General features: G+C 44.7%; 1 pseudogene; it reads left to right on the forward strand.

The window, feature by feature from the left end:
- Positions 1-15900: 15900 nt before the first annotated feature.
- LOC121396316 lies at positions 15901-16025 on the forward strand (annotated as a pseudogene).
- The last annotated feature ends 908 nt before the right edge of the window (positions 16026-16933 follow it).

The raw sequence follows: 16933 nt of genomic DNA on the forward strand, positions 1-16933 counted from the left end.
TTTAATTCTCACCACATTGCGCCTCTTAAACACCGGCCCATCAAAGGATCTATTTAGCCCAGATGAGTTAGCAAACAGCCTCCTCCTTTCCCACACATTCACAGGTGCTTGGCTTCTCTCTTGCCTAACCTCTGGAGCAGCCTTACTGCCCCCACAGTCCCCTCTCCCATCCCCCCCACACCAGCACTCTCACCCCCCTGTACCCCTTCACTCACAGCCTCTCTCTCACCACTTGCCCCACTCACACCTGCACTCACACCAGTACTCACACACTCTGGCTGCACAACAACATTCCAAGCAATGTAGTGTGGATTAGCACACCCACCTTCTAGGTCAGCAAAGATATGCCTGGTGCACGTGGGTGGAGGCTCGGCAACCCCCCAAAGCAGTAGTGTAGAAAGAACCTCACGGCACACAGGTCTGCATGAAGTTTTCAGTGATTTATTGAAGCGGAGTGCACTCCGCTTCAAGAAATCACTGAAAACTTCATGCAGACCTGTGTGCCGTGAGGTTCTTTCTACACTTCTGCACAACAACATTAGCAGAGATATTAGAGGAAACATTAGAAGAAAAACGTTTCCCTTTTTCCATCTGCTCAAACCTTTCCCGGTTCTTATAAATCTCTTCCCATGGTTTAATTATAAGGAAAGTCTTTTTAATTTCTTCCTCCAACTCTTTATTGTACATCACAGTCTTTCTTATTCTCTGCCCTCTTAACTCTCCAGTCGCTTTGGCAGCCAAACTAAGTTCTTTTGCAATCACATTATTTAGTTCTTTTTTCCTCTGCTGCAAAAACTCCATAGTCTTTAGAGCTTTAGCAATTGCCTCCTGATTTACAGAGTCTTTAGAGGTGAAGACCCCAGAAAAGTCTTTAGAGACACAGTCTGTAGCAGCAACAGTCTCATTAGAGGAAACCCCCTCCCCCACACAGGCAATTAAGGAAAAGTCAGTTTGTTTGTTACCTGCAGATTTCTCCTCCAGCACCTGTAAAGCCACAGTCTCTGCCAGGTAGCCACAGTCCATGCTTGCCTCCATTCCTCCCTCTGCTGAAGCAGCAGCAGTCGGTGCCATTTGTGGGGGGGTTCCCTGATTCTTTGCTGGAATCTTTCCTTTCTTACTGTCTCTGCTGGACTCTCTGCAGCTTTCACTGGGTGGGCGGAGCTTCCCCTTTGCTGTGCACAAGCCTGTCTCTGCTTCCAAAATGGCGTCCTCCTTCCCAAGCACATGGCCGGCCTCCATTACAGCAGTGCAGCTGGTACCTATTTTCTCCCTCAGCTGGGGGTCACTGTCCATAGCAGCAGCTGCTTGTGTGTCAGTACAGCCGCTTGTACCTTCCATTTCCCCCAGCAAAGCACCGCTCCCCTCTGCTCCCTGACTGATGCAAATACCAGACCAGGGGCTCCAGTCTACGCTGGCCACAGGACTTTCCTCCTCCATAGCTATGGGGGACCTACTTGTTCCTTGGGGGGTGCTCTCTGGGACACAGGTAGCTTGGGATTCACCAACCTTTGCTGAAGCTCCAGATGCAGAGACTTGTAGTTCCGCAACATGTTGCACAGGGGGCTCAGATGCCGCAAACCCAGACAGACTTGACTCAGGGACCTCATCCAGCTTTTCTTCCTCCTCACTCTCCACAGACACCTCCTCCACCTCCTCCTCCTTTGGCAAAACTTTCCCTTTCTTGTTCACTTTCTTTACAGTAGCAGCCATTTTCTTTTCTGCACCAACTACAGCTTTCTGGCTCACTGCTCACCTGCTGGATCCCAGCCTTGCTCGAGTATTCATTGCCCCTGCTTCCTCTGTTGGGGGCAACTTCTTACCCATTTCCAAAAATAAATAAATAAAAAAATCAAACAAAAATGAAAAGTAAAGGCTATAAAGCCGCAAAAACAGGTGAGAAATCAACCTCCCCAAACCCAAAAGGGCCTGGGTAAGTCAAGATCACAAGTTCTCTCTCAAAATCACGAGCTCTCTCCAAACACGTCTGCTCCCTACGAGGATCAGATAGGATCTGTGCAGCCACTGGGACAGAATGTTCTGTTATACAGATAGAATCTCAGCTGCCATAAAGCAGGACAGGACTGCTGCTTACAATGGGGATCAGATAGGATCTGTGCAGCCACTGGGACAGAATGTTCTGTTATACAGATAGAATCTCAGCTGCCATAAAGCAGGACAGGACTGCTGCTTACAATGGGGATCAGATAGGATCTGTGCAGCCACTGGGACAGAATGTTCTGTTATACAGATAGCTAGAATCTCAGCTGCCATAAAGCAGGACAGGACTGCTGCTTACAATGGGGATCAGATAGGATCTGTGCAGCCACTGGGACAGAATGTTCTGTTATACAGATAGCTAGAATCTCAGCTGCCATAAAGCAGGACAGGACTGCTGCTTACAATGGGGATCAGATAGGATCTGTGCAGCCACTGGGACAGAATGTTCTGTTATACAGATAGCTAGAATCTCAGCTGCCATAAAGCAGGACAGGACTGCTGCTTACAATGGGGATCAGATAGGATCTGTGCAGCCACTGGGACAGAATGTTCTGTTATACAGATAGCTAGAATCTCAGCTGCCATAAAGCAGGACAGGACTGTTGCTTACAATGGGGATCAGATAGGATCTGTGCAGCCACTGGGACAGAATGTTCTGTTATACAGATAGCTAGAATCTCAGCTGCCATAAAGCAGGACAGGACTGCTGCTTACAATGGGGATCAGATAGGATCTGTGCAGCCACTGGGACAGAATGTTCTGTTATACAGATAGCTAGAATCTCAGCTGCCATAAAGCAGGACAGGACTGCTGCTTACAATGGGGAACAGATAGGATCTGTGCAGCCACTGGGACAGAATGTTCTGTTATACAGATAGCTAGAATCTCAGCTGCCATAAAGCAGGACAGGACTGCTGCTTACAATGGGGATCAGATAGGATCTGTGCAGCCACTGGGACAGAATGTTCTGTTATACAGATAGCTAGAATCTCAGCTGCAATAAAGCAGGACAGGACTGCTGCTTACAATGGGGATCAGATAGGATCTGTGCAGCCACTGGGACAGAATGTTCTGTTATACAGATAGCTAGAATCTCAGCTGCCATAAAGCAGGACAGGACTGCTGCTTACAATGGGGATCAGATAGGATCTGTGCAGCCATTGGGACAGAATGTTCTGTTATACAGATAGCTAGAACCTGCTTGTCTGTATGAGCCCTTAGTGATCTTAGATGAATCTCTGCTCAAAGAATTGAAGGCCTTGTAAATGAATTTGAATGGTCTGACACTTGAGTACTTAGCACATGGTATAGTATAACACACACAACCCCCACTCCTTCCTTGTTGTTTGGACCCTATTGTGCATTCCTGTGTCTAGGAGTTTGGTACTAATTATATCTAAGCAAAGTACTGACCATTAATTGCCCTCAGCTCATTTGCATTTAAAAAGCACATGGGTTTGTTTATATTACAGTGTTTACATATGTAGGACTTTTGTTGGGGGGAAGGTCTGTTAAAGGAGAAGAAAATTCCATGTCCACACTGTGATTTAATATAGGCCCTGAAATTTTAAGTAAACAGAGGCCCAACCAGCCCCCCAGCAGTAGACTAAATAGTGAGTGTCTATGGCAGGGGGGCCCAGGACATCAATCATAGTCGACCAGTCGATCCCGTCCTGTTCCTGGTAGGCCGCAACCTGCTATTAGTTTCAATGGCGTGTTAAATTCTGCAACATTTACATTTACTTCCAGTGATATGGCTGTCTCTCCCCCACGAAAAAAAGATCAATGAGCATGTGAATATGAATTCTAGGGGGAGGCGGAATGGGATGGATTTAGAGGTCTCTCCTTAGAATGGGGAAGGGGACGGAGTGGTGGTGAGTGTAATCTCAGTAGACCAGGAAGCAAGAGATCACATACACTGTGCCGGCCGATAAATATGGTCTGGTGATTGGCAAAGGCGGTGAAAATATCAAAAACATAAAGCAGCAGTCAGGGGCTCACGTGGAGCTGCAGAGAAACCCCCCTCTTAACACAGACCCAGGTGTCAGGATATTTATCATCCAGGCTGTCCCAGGTCCAACAATAGGTGGCCCCAGCAGCTTTCAGTAAGAGAGCTTTCAGTCAGGCACATGTTAAGGTGGCCATACACAGAGAGATCCGCTCGTTTTGTGATGTCGCCAAACGAGCGGATCTCTCCCCGATATGCCCACCCTGAGGTGGGCAATATCGAGCTGATCCGATCATGGGCCCTAGGGCCCAACGATCGGATCCTAACAAATGGGAATGGGGGTCGGATCACGGAACAGCATCAACGAACAGATGCGGCCGCGATCCGACTAAATACTATTATTTTTAATATGAATAAATCAACCATTAGAATCTTTCATGAAAACACTGTGCAACCTTTAACAGTATGAAGTTTAAAAATTATTAAAAAAAAATGCAGAACTTGAGCCCATGACCTTGTCCTTCATAGGTCATTCACCTAACCACAATGATATGAAGCCTTTTGGTGCTAAAAACTTTTCTTTAAGGCTAATAGTGAAATACAATAAAAAAGCATTGCTATATTTAGGCTGATGCCAGGGGTTCTATAAAACCTTACATAGATGTATGCATTTTTTTTTTTTAATTATTATTTTTTTTTTTTATGGGGGAAAGTACTCAACCAAGTATTTTAATGCAGTACTTTGCAGATTACCAAAGCCTAGAACAATGACCACAATGCCCATTCATTTATTAGTTATTTAGATTCTAGCTTTTCTTAACGTAGGGACATGGCGGTTCCCTGCACGCAACGTGATGAGAGAATTTAGCTTGATCTGTTACATCGCGCCAGACGGACAATCCATTCTGGCTCCATCTATACCCTGATAGTGTAAATTGAGGGTGCCACTATGTCTTATCAATCCTTGTGTGTTTTAATAGGATTCAGTTAAGGTTCTGTTACATTGAAAATTTTACTTTTGAACATAAATTAGAGGGAACAAAAAAAAAAACAAAAAAACATACTTTGGGGATTGAACACTAAACCCACTGGTCAAAGGCAGGGACTTAATCCACTGAACCACCATATATACTATGTACAGGTATAGATTGCATTAGCTAGCACTTGGTGACATCTAGTGGCCACATACTTGTATTACATGCTGGTAAACTATGAATGTGATGTGGAAATGCAGCACAACACACTTGCTGCTGCTTATCTAACCTTACAGCGCGCCAGATGTACCATCCATTCTGGCTCCATCTGTACTGTGCCTGGAGAGACAGAGAGTGTGAGAGGAATATAGACTGTAGGAACAACCAGCAGGAGATTCCTATCTGAGCATCCAAAGGGGCTGGTAGTCTCACTGTATGTCTGACTGTGCTGGACTCACCTGGAGAGACTCTAAAGTATCCAAAGAGGATTTGTGAGTATCCTGTTTAAAGGGACAGTACTCTAAAGAGCGCTGAAGATAAACAGACTGTGTATTAAAGGACGTTAAAGGACTTTACCTTTTTTCTTAGTTAGCTAGACAGATTGCACTAACAAGTTAGTTAGTGAGGCCCTATTGCCAGTGGTTAGGAGTGCTGCATGTATTAGGTGCCCATTTATTTTATATAAACCGTTATTTAGTTTAACCAATAGTGTGTGTGTGTTATTACTGTATTCCTATTGGGGCCAACCGTAGGTGCATTCCCGGATCCCACTAGGTGGAGGCACTGCGCTAGTAAGTACCAGGTACCCAGTCTCTCCCAGTACCACTGCGGAGTGGCTCAGGTTTGTCCCGTGTCATCAGGTAAGCGCCACACGTGGAGTGTAACACAGACAAAGGGGTGTCGAAAGGGTTACATATATATTTATTAGGTAGCATTTTAAGATGTCCCATTTTTCTTTGTGTTTTTCTTCTAGTAAAAAGCCTTTGCCAGTTAATATGTTGCAGAGATGCCCTTGGCCCTTGTTTTAGTTCCTCCCTTATAGAATTGTTTCTGCAACAGAATCTCAAAGGAGACCATGTTATGATCACTATTCCCTAAATGCCCCTCACCCACACAAATGTTAGAGATAAGTCCAGTATTATCAGTTAGTGCAAGATTCAAAAGAGAGTAATTTCTAGAACGAGATGAAATAAATTTGTCATTCAGCATATTTACAAACCTACTAGCTTTTTCTGCAACCCCATTACTCTAGCCAAAGTCTGGATAACTGAAGTCACCCATAATAATTGTCCCATTTGTCCTGACAAACTCTCTGCATACAGTGGATGTTACTACTTTACCCTCTGATACTTACATTATTTAATAGAGTCTGCCCCTCACTCCTCCCCCATGACCCCCTACTAATCCCACTGCCCAGTCTACCCTAGTTTCCCCATAATTCATTATGTGTGAATACAACTATTCTAATTTGCTGGATGCTAAAGAGAGGCAAAGTGGATGCTAAAATTATACTGCCACTAACTTCTCACAGAACAATATAATTTATCTATCAGTTGGAGACTGTATCTATATTCTATTATATTCTCACACGTACATCTCCCCCTAAGATCACTCCCCATATAAATGACTGTGAGGTGCCTCATAGACAGGCCCGGACTGATAATCTGTGGACTCGGGGCCGCTCTGCTTTGTGTATAAGTGGGCGCCGATGTCTGTTTAGATGAGGAGCAGCACTTCTCTTGTTTACCATTAATCACAGCCCGGCAGCAGCATCCGTACCTGTCCTGAACAGAACGGCGGGTCCAACTAATTAGTTTATCTTTAAGATAATCCCTGACCCGCCGTCTGCTTCGTGTTCTCCTTTCATCCCTCTGCTCTTGTCTCCGGTTCCTCCCTTCATGGCAGGACAAAGTCACGTGATCTCAGCCCCTCCCACCTCCGCAGAGCAATGTACGAGAGAGAGAGAGGGAGGGGGAGGACTGAAGAAAAACGTTGAATTTGTGGGTGGGACAGTTGCGTGTCTTCAGCACACGCTGCTTTATTTACAAATAAACTGGGGAGTTGTATTATTCCTGGGAAGCTGTGGAGAAGTATTTTTTGGGGGCAAAGCAGAGCTGATGCTGAAAGTGGACCTGTGGTTTACACTGAGAGTGGAGCAGCAGAGTCTGAAGAAACAGCACAAAGCTCTCAGGTGAGCAGCATGTCAAATTCTTTGTTGGGCGGGGGAGGTGCATTTCTACTGAAAATTTATTTTAGTCTGCTTCAGACACAACTTTTCCCATACAGACAACCCTTGATTTTACATGTTCCAGTGGAAAAGGAAAAAAAGCAAGAAATGTAAAGGAGTTCTGTAAAATTATGGTTTAACTGCAATTTAGAAGGGGAGGCAGCGAGCAGTGGTTTTTTTTATCAGGAAAACAGAAGCTGTGACAAATATATTAGCCTAATGTTCTAGTCATAAGTGTGACATGGAGGCGGCTCAGTTTTACTGGAGTGTGTTATAGAATGTCCTATTTATAGCAACCTTGCAATTGGTCTTTATATTTCAACGATAGAATGTCCTATTTATAGCAACTTTGCAATTGGTCTTTATATTTTAACTTTTTATTAATTATTTGCTACCTATCTCTGCTTTCAAATGGTGGTCACTAGGGATGTAGCGAACGTCGGAAAAAAAGTTCGCGAACATATTCGCGAACTTGCGCAAAAATGCGAGCGGTTCGCGAACGGTTCGCGAACCCCATAGACTTCAATGGGAAGGCGAACTTTAACATCTAGAAAAGACATTTCTGGCCAGAAAAATGATTTTAAAGTTGTTTAAAGGGTGCAACGACCTGGACAGTGGCATGCCAGAGGGGGATCAAGGGCAAAAATGTATCTGAAAAATCTGCCTGTGTGTGCTTGGAAGAGATAGTGTAGGGGGAGAGCTGTTAGTGATTTCAGGGACAGATGATAGTAAGTTTGCTGGCTAGTAATCTGCTTGATACTGCTCTGTATTGGAGGGACAGAAGTCTGCAGGGATTTGAGGGACATTTTAGCTTAGGTAGCTTTGCTGGCTAGTAATCTACTGTTCTCTTTAAACAACTGCCATACGTTGACCTTGTAGGCATTGTTTGCCCAGTTTTTTTGGACGCAGCCACTGAAGCACAGTTGCCAGAAAAAATATGCCATATAAATGCTGAAAATAGTCATTTTTCGCCATACGTTGACCTTGTAGACATTGTTTGCCCAGTTTTTTTGGACGCAGCCACTGAAGCACAGTTGCCAGAAAAATTATGCCATATAAATGCTGAAAATATAAATTTTTTTGGTTGCAGCCACTGAAGCACAGAGGCCAGAAAAATTATGCCATATAAATGCAGAAAATATGCATTTTTTTGGTCGCAGCCACTGAAGCACAGTTGACAGAAAAATTATGCCATATAAATGCTGAAAATATAAACTTTTTTGGTTGCAGCCACTGAAGCACAGAGGCCAGAAAAATTATGCCATATAAATGCAGAAAATATGCATTTTTTGTGGGCAAACAATGCCTACAAGGTCAACGTCGTTGACCTTGTAGGCATTGTTTGCCCAGTTTTTTTGGCCGCAGCCACTGAAGCACAGAGGCCAGAAAAAATATGCCATATAAATGCAGAAAATAGTCATTTTTTTGGTCGCAGCCACTGAAGCACAGTTGACAGAAAAATTATGCCATATAAATGCTGAAAATATAAATTTTTTTCGTTGCAGCCACTGAAGCACAGAGGCCAGAAAAATTATGCCATATAAATGCTGAAAATATAAATTTTTTTGGTTGCAGCCACTGAAGCACAGTTGACAGAAAAATTATGCCATATAAATGCTGAAAATATAAATTTTTTTGGTTGCAGCCACTGAAGCACAGAGGCCAGAAAAATTATGCCATATAAATGCAGAAAATATGCATTTTTTTGGTCGCAGCCACTGAAGCACAGTTGCCAGAAAAATTATGCCATATAAATGCTGAAAATAGTAATTTTTTTGGTTGCAGCCACTGAAGCACAGAGGCCAGAAAAATTATGCCATATAAATGCAGAAAATATGCATTTTTTTGGTCGCAGCCACTGAAGCACAGTTGACAGAAAAATTATGCCATATAAATGCTGAAAATATAAATTTTTTTGGTTGCAGCCACTGAAGCACAGAGGCCAGAAAAATTATGTCATATAAATGCAGAAAATAGGCATTTTTTTGGTCGCAGCCACTGAAGCACAGAGGCCAGAAAAAATTAAACCAGTAGGGTTTGCACCCTAGTTTGTAACGGTGGCGGAGGGAGGAGGAGGACGCTAAAGGACAGCTGTGTGTGGAGTCATGAGGCTTGAAGAGAAGGACAGCTGCATAGAAGTCTTCCGGCGTGCAGTAACCCTCCGAGATCCACCCCTCATTCATTTTAATAAAGGTCAGGTAATCGACACTTTTGTGACCTAGGCGAGTTCTCTTCTCAGTTACAATCCCTCCTGCTGCACTGAAGGTCCTTTCTGAGAGCACACTTGAGGCTGGGCAAGACAAGAGGTTCATGGCAAATTGTGACAGCTCTGGCCACAGATCAAGCCTGCGCACCCAGTAGTCCAGGGGTTCATCGCTCCTCAGAGTGTCGATATCTGCAGTTAATGCCAGGTAGTCCGCTACCTGCCGGTCGAGGCGTTCTTTGAGGGTGGATCCAGAAGGGTTGTGGCGCTGCCTTGGACAGAAAAACATTTGCATGTCTGACGTTACAGACTGGCCAAAGGGCTTTGTCCTTGCAGGTGTGCTCGTGGCAGGATTACTGGCACCTCTGCCCCTGGAATGTTGATGAGTTCCTGAAGTGACATCACCCTTAAAAGCATTGTACAACATGTTTTGCAGGCTGGTTTGTAAATGCCGCATCTTTTCGGACTTGTGGTATGTTGGTAACATTTCTGACACTTTATGCTTGTACCGAGGGTCTAGTAGCGTTGCGACCCAGTACAGGTCCTTCTCCTTAAGCCTCTTGATACGGGGGTCCTTCAACAGGCATGACAGCATGAAAGACCCCATTCTCACAAGGTTGGATGCAGAGCTATCCATCTCCGCTTCCTCATTATCAAGGACTGCATCATCCACGGTCTCCTCCCCCCAGCCACGTACAAGACCAGGGGTCCCCAAAAGGTCACCACTAGCCCCCTGGGAAGCCTGCTCCTGTTGGTCCTCCTCCTCCTCCTCCACAAAGCCACCTTCCTCCTCTGACTCCACTTCTGGCACCTCTCCCTGCGTTGCAGCATGTGCTTGGGTTCGTTCTGGTGATTCCGACCAGAAATCGTGCGCTTCCAGCTCCTCGTCACGCTGGTCTACAGCCTCATCTGTCACTCGTCGTACGGCACGCTCCAGGAATAAAGCGAAGGGTATTAGGTCGCTGATGGTGCCTTCGGTGCGACTGACCATATTTGTCACCTCTTCAAAAGGTCGCATGAGCCTGCAGGCATCGCGCATAAGCACCCAGTAACGGGGGAAAAAAATCCCCAGCTGTGCAGATCCAGTCCTACCACCCAGTTCAAAAAGGTACTCGTTGACGGCCCTTTGTTGTTGCAGCAGACGTTCCAACATAAGGAGCGTTGAATTCCAGCGAGTCTGGCTGTCAGAAATCAAACGCCTGACTGGCATGTTGTAGCGCTGCTGAATGTCAGCAAGGCGTGCCATGGCTGTGTAGGAACGTCTGAAATGGGCCGACACCTTTCTGGACTGGGTGAGAACGTCCTGGAATCCTGGGTACTTGGAGACAAAACGTTGGACTATTAAATTTAACACATGTGCCATGCAGAGCACATGTGTTAAATTGCCTAGTCTCAACGCTGCCAACAGATTGCTTCCATTGTCACACACCACTTTTCCGATCTGCAGTTGGTGTGGGGTCAGCCACCGATCGGCCTGTGACTGCAGAGATGACAGGAGTACAGATCCGGTATGGTTTTTGCTTTCCAGGCACGTCATCCCCAAGACAGCGTGACAACGGCGTACCTGGCACGTCGAATAGCCTAGGGGGAGCTGGGGGTGCACAGGTGTGGAGGAGGAGAAGGAGGACCCAGCAGCAGAGTAAGAAGAAGAAGAAGACGAGGTAGAGAGCGATGGAGGAGTAGAGGTGGTGGCAGAACCGCGTGCAATCCGTGGCGGTGACACCAACTCCACTGTTGTTGTTGAGCTACCCATTCCCTGCTTCCCAGCCATTACCAAGTTCACCCAGTGGGCAGTGTAGGTGACATACCTGCCCTGACCATGCTTGGAGGACCATGCGTCAGTAGTCATATGGACCTTTGGCCCAACACTAAGTGACAGAGATGCGGTAACTTGGCTCTGCACATGTTGGTACAGGTGTGGTATTCCCTTTTTAGAAAAAAAATTGCGGCTGGGTACCTTCCACTGCGGTGTCCCAATTGCTACAAATTTGCGGAAGGCCTCAGAGTCCACCAGCTGGTATGGTAAAAGCTGGCGGGCTAAGAGTGCAGACAAGCCAGCTGTCAGACGCCGGGCAAGGGGGTGACAGTCAGACATTGGCTTCTTACACTCAAACATGGCCTTCACAGAAACTTGGCTGGTGGCAGATGACTGGGAATGGGAACAGGTGGTCAAGGTGGAAGGCGGAGTGGAGGGTGGTTCAGACGGGTCAAGGAGAGCAGAGGTAGAGCAGTAAGATGCTGGACCAGAAGGAGTGTGGCTTTTAGTTTGCCTGTTGCCTTTGAGGTGTTGCTCCCAAAGTGCTTTGTGCTTGCCGCTCATGTGCCTTCGCATAGAAGTTGTACCTATGTGGCTGTTGGGCTTACCAAGGCTCAGTTTCTGACTGCACTCATTGCAAATTACAATGCTTTTGTCAGAGGCACACACATTAAAAAAATCCCACACTGCTGACTTTTTGGAAGTGTGCGATCTGGCGGTAACAGTAGAAGTTGGCGGAGTTGGCGGTATTGGCGGCAATGGCGGGTGCGTTGGCCGGCTGAACACAGGTGCCGATACATGTTGTTGCCCTACTGATCCCTGCGGGCTGTCCTCCCTGCTTCTTCTAAGTCTTATTCTCCTACTGCCTCTCTGACTCTCCGTCTCTCCATCTGAACTACCCTCCTCTTGCTCTCTTCTACTAGGCACCCACAAAACATCAATCTCCTCATCATCATTCTCCTCAGATGCATCAATTTCTTCTGACACATCACAGAAGGAAGCAGCAGCGGGGACCTCCTCCTCATCACTCATTATGTCCATCTCTATCGTGTTCTCTGCCAGAATTAAATCTGGTGTAAGGTCCTCATCTCCTTCATCTTCTTCTGGCAATAATGGTTGCGCATTACTCAGTTCAAGAAACTCATGGGAAAATAACTCCTCTGACCCCAGTGAAGAAGGGGCACCGGTGGTGGAGGAAGTGTTACGTGGGGTGGCCATAGCAGTGGAGGATGAGGAGGATGTTGTGGTAAAGTTAGAAACGGTAGAGGATGGGGTGTGCTGTGTAAGCCAGTCAACTACCTCTTCAGCATTTTGGGAGTTCAGGGTCATTGGCTTTTTAAAACTGGGCAATTTGCTAGGGCCACAGGATTGCATAGCAGCACGGCCCCTAGCACGGCCTCTGCGTGGCGGCCTGCCTTTGCCTGGCATTATTTTTAAAAAAACAACAACAACAACAAAAACTCAGTTGGTTTTTCTGGAAACGATAATACACACAGCTAGATGGCGGGTTGAAGAAAACACTGTGCAAATAATGCCTACAAGGTCAACGTATACACTACTACAGCGGTGGATACGGATTACGTAAAATATATGAATGCTGCTTGAAAAAAAGTAACTCAAGTGGTTTTTCTAGAGACGATAATATTATCAATATTTAGACAAAATGTGAACAAGCTCACACAGCTAGATGGCGGGTTGAAGAAAACAGTGTGCAAATAATGCCTACAAGGTCAACGTATACACTACTACAGCGGTGGATACGGATTACGTAAAATATATTATGGCTGCTTGAAAAAAGTCACTCCGGTGTTTTTTCTGGAGACGGTAATATTATGGATATTTACACAGAATGTGAACAAGGTCACACAGCTCGATGGCGGGTTGAAGAAAACAGTGTGCAAATAATGCCTACAAGGTCAACGTATACACTACTACAGCGGTGGATACGGATTACGTAAAATATATTATGGCTGCTTGAAAAAAGTCACTCCGGTGTTTTTTCTGGAGACGGTAATATTATGGATATTTAGACAGAATGTGAACAAGGTCACACAGCTCGATGGCGGGTTGAAGAAAACAGTGTGCAAATAATGCCTACAAGGTCAACGTATACACTACTACAGCGGTGGATACGGATTACGTAAAATATATTATGGCTGCTTGAAAAAAGTCACTCCGGTGTTTTTTCTGGAGACGGTAATATTATGGATATTTAGACAGAATGTGAACAAGGTCACACAGCTCGATGGCGGGTTGAAGAAAACAGTGTGCAAATAATGCCTACAAGGTCAACGTATACACTACTACAGCGGTGGATACGGATTACGTAAAATATATTATGGCTGCCTGAAAAAAGTCACTCCGGTGTTTTTTCTGGAGACGGTAATATTATGGATATTTAGACAGAATGTGAACAAGGTCACACAGCTCGATGGCGGGTTGAAGAAAACAGTGTGCAAATAATGCCTACAAGGTCAACGTATACACTACTACAGCGGTGGATACGGATTACGTAAAATATATTATGGCTGCTTGAAAAAAGTCACTCCGGTGTTTTTCTGGAGACGGTAATATTATGGATATTTAGACAGGATGTGAACAAGGTCACACAGCTCGATGGCGGGTTGAAGAAAACAGTGTGCAAATAATGCCTACAGGGCAAATAATGCCTAAAAGGTCAACTTATACACTACTACAGCGGTAGTAAAATAAAAAAAGTAAAATAAAAAAAAAATGAATATTAAAAAAAAAAATTAAAGTTGGTGCTGCTGAACTACTAGGAGCAGCAGATTAGCACACCAGTCCCACTCCCCAACACTGCTAGACTAATAGCACTGGGCTCTTATAGTAGTAGTAGTAGTAGTAGTAAAACAACAAAAAAATAAATAAAAGCAGTCCTTACAAGGACTACTGTTATTGCAGCAGTCAGCAGATGAGATCAGAAGCAGGACAGCTGCCCACTGCAGCTACATACAGAGCACTGCAGTAGAAGGTAGATTACTAGCCAGCAAAGCTACCTAAGCTTAAATGTCCCTCAAACCCCTGCAGACTTCTGTCCCTCCAATAACAGAGCAGTATCAAAACGATTACTAGCCAGCAAACTTTCAACTGTCCCTGAAATCACTAACAGGCAGCAGCTCTCTCCCTACACTATCTCTTCAGCACACACAGGCAGAGTGAAAAAACGCTGCAGGGCTTCGGTTTTTATAGGGAAGGGGAGTGGTCCAGGGGAGAGCTTCCTGATTGGCTGCCATGTACCTGCTGGTCTGGGGTGAGAGGGCAAAAAAAAGCGCCAACAATGGCGAACCCAAAATGGCGAACGTCGCGCGACGTTCGCGAACTTCCGGCGAGCGCGAACACCCGATGTTCGCGCGAACAAGTTCGCCGGCGAACAGTTCGTGACATCTCTAGTGGTCACTTACGACCAAGGCTCTGAAAGGCTACACATGTAGTATTATTATTAAGTAACTCATGTATTGCTATTCATAGGGATATAATTATCAAAAAGTGAAGTTAGAGATCACCACAGTTCACAGTAGTGAAATTCCGCTACTCTCCATTCATTTCTATGGTATTCTTATTTATCAAAGGGTGAAACTTCACCCTTTGATCAATATGCCTTTAAAAATCCTATAGAAACGAATGGAAAGTTGAGGAATATCACTCTAGAGAACTGTGGTGATCTCTAACTTCACTCTTAAAAAACTCTTAAAAATATGTCTCTCTAAATATGCCCCAAGTCTCTCATTCAAGCCACTGCCTGGTTTCTAGGCTAAATAAGACCCTAGCAACCAGATAGCTGAAAAACCACAAATAATGAATAACATACTGTAACTTATTATTGGAATTACCTTTGGCATCTTGCCTTTATTAAATAAACTGGGGCTGATTTACTAACTAATGCTGAATTGCAGTAAAAATTAAAAGTCAGCACTCACCTACAAAAATTCAGTAGAAGAAGGTGCAGGTCTATGGTAGCCACTTCCACCTGTTCTGTATACACAATCAGCAAGTAGACAGCACCACACATGAAGTATTTTTTATTAAAGGCCTTTATTGAAAAGAGCTTTTTTTTTGCAATTTGGGCGCGCCGGCGTCCGTTTCAGATGCGTGGCGGGCCCCTGTTATAAACCCGTGCGTTCTGACGTTAGAGCGCGCCGTTTATAAGGATATAATTTACAGTCTGGTCCCATAGGGAAATGACCAGACTGTAGATATATATATATATATATATATATATATATATATATATATATATATATATATATATATATATATATATATATATATATATATCAATAAGCTTAGACATGGTGCACAAGGACAAACAAAAAACAATGCCTGTATGCTGGTTAAAGACAACAATAGTAATAATCAAAAAGAAAACCGCACCAACCAGGTGTATGTGTATGTATATGTTTTGTATATATGAAATATACAAAAAGGTTTTATTTGATCAACGTTTCGGCTCAACAGCTGGAGCCGTCTTTTTAGTTCCTGAAGACGGCTCCAGCTGTTGAGCCGAACGTTGATCAAATAAAACCTTTTGTGTGTGTGTGTGTGTATATATATATATATATACTCATGTGTTAGTAAAACATCAGCACACATTTTTGTGTGGGCTGCTTCAATTTTTTTGCCAGGGCTGCTTTTTACTCCCAGTCTGGCCCTGCTCATAGACCTTGATTTCTACCATTAATACCACTATCTATCTATCTATCTATCTATCTATCTATCTATCTATCTATCTATCTATCTATCTATCTATCTATCTATCTATCCTCAACTATCTGGATCGCTTCTCTGCCTTTTGGCTAAGATCAAGTGTAGTACCTTTGGAACCACTTGGTCCTCTGGCTGGCAAGACCAAAGAGGAGTATCTGTTCTTATGATCCTATCTGAAGAACGGAGAAACCATTGGTCCTCTGGACTAGGCTGACAAGCGGAAGCTTGATGAAAGCTGGGTCGCTGTGCTCCCATGAGGGAGGCAACTGACTTGCGTTTTGAGTCAGGGGAGATGCACATGCACCCATGCTTAATCAAGCTTCACTTCCTTTGCTCTTACCATTAGGTGGGCAGGAAGTCTTTTCTTTTTCTGGCTGCCAACCAGAGCCTTGCAAATGGCAACCAATGGCCTTGCACCGCCCACTCCAGCACCCTTTTTGTGTCACCTGGATGGGGTCACGGTCATATGGCTGTACTCGCAGGCCTTGACACGCCCTGGGGGAAGCTTCAGCAGAACCCAGGGTATACGGGACTCCCCCTAGCTTCGGCGAAGGGGAGTCCAAACGCCCCCAAACCCCTTCCGGGGGGGCGGGGATGGTGGACCCACCCGTTTGAGCTGTTTGCTGGTGGTAGCTGGGAACAGCTTGGGCAATGGAGCCCATGCCTTCAGGTCGGACTCGGAAGGATGATTCAATATCATCTGGATCTTATGGTCTCTCCTCAAACAATGAAACTTACAGTTTATCTTTCTGGTAGAGAATCCATTAATGTTGTTCAAGAGCTGATACATAATGACTGCCTGTAGTACTTTTCCCCCACTCCAATTGGTTTCTAATTGGTAAAAACAAATAACCTGATCAACACTGCAGAGTTATGTATTTCCCTGACAATTCCTATTAACCCCATATTTACAAAGTCAGGAATTCACATACAACCTGATATGTTTTGTTAATTTGTATTATATATTTTCTTTTATTGTAATGAGATTCCATAAAGACTTTCCCCCTCATTTTTAGACAGTGAAAACTGCTTCCAATGCAACAGCAACATGCTGAAAGTGATGTACTTGGCCTCATTAAAACTGTCCGGTAATGTCCGAGCT

Source organism: Xenopus laevis, chromosome 1L (assembly GCF_017654675.1).
Source record: "Xenopus laevis strain J_2021 chromosome 1L, Xenopus_laevis_v10.1, whole genome shotgun sequence".
Lineage (NCBI taxonomy): Eukaryota > Metazoa > Chordata > Amphibia > Anura > Pipidae > Xenopus > Xenopus laevis.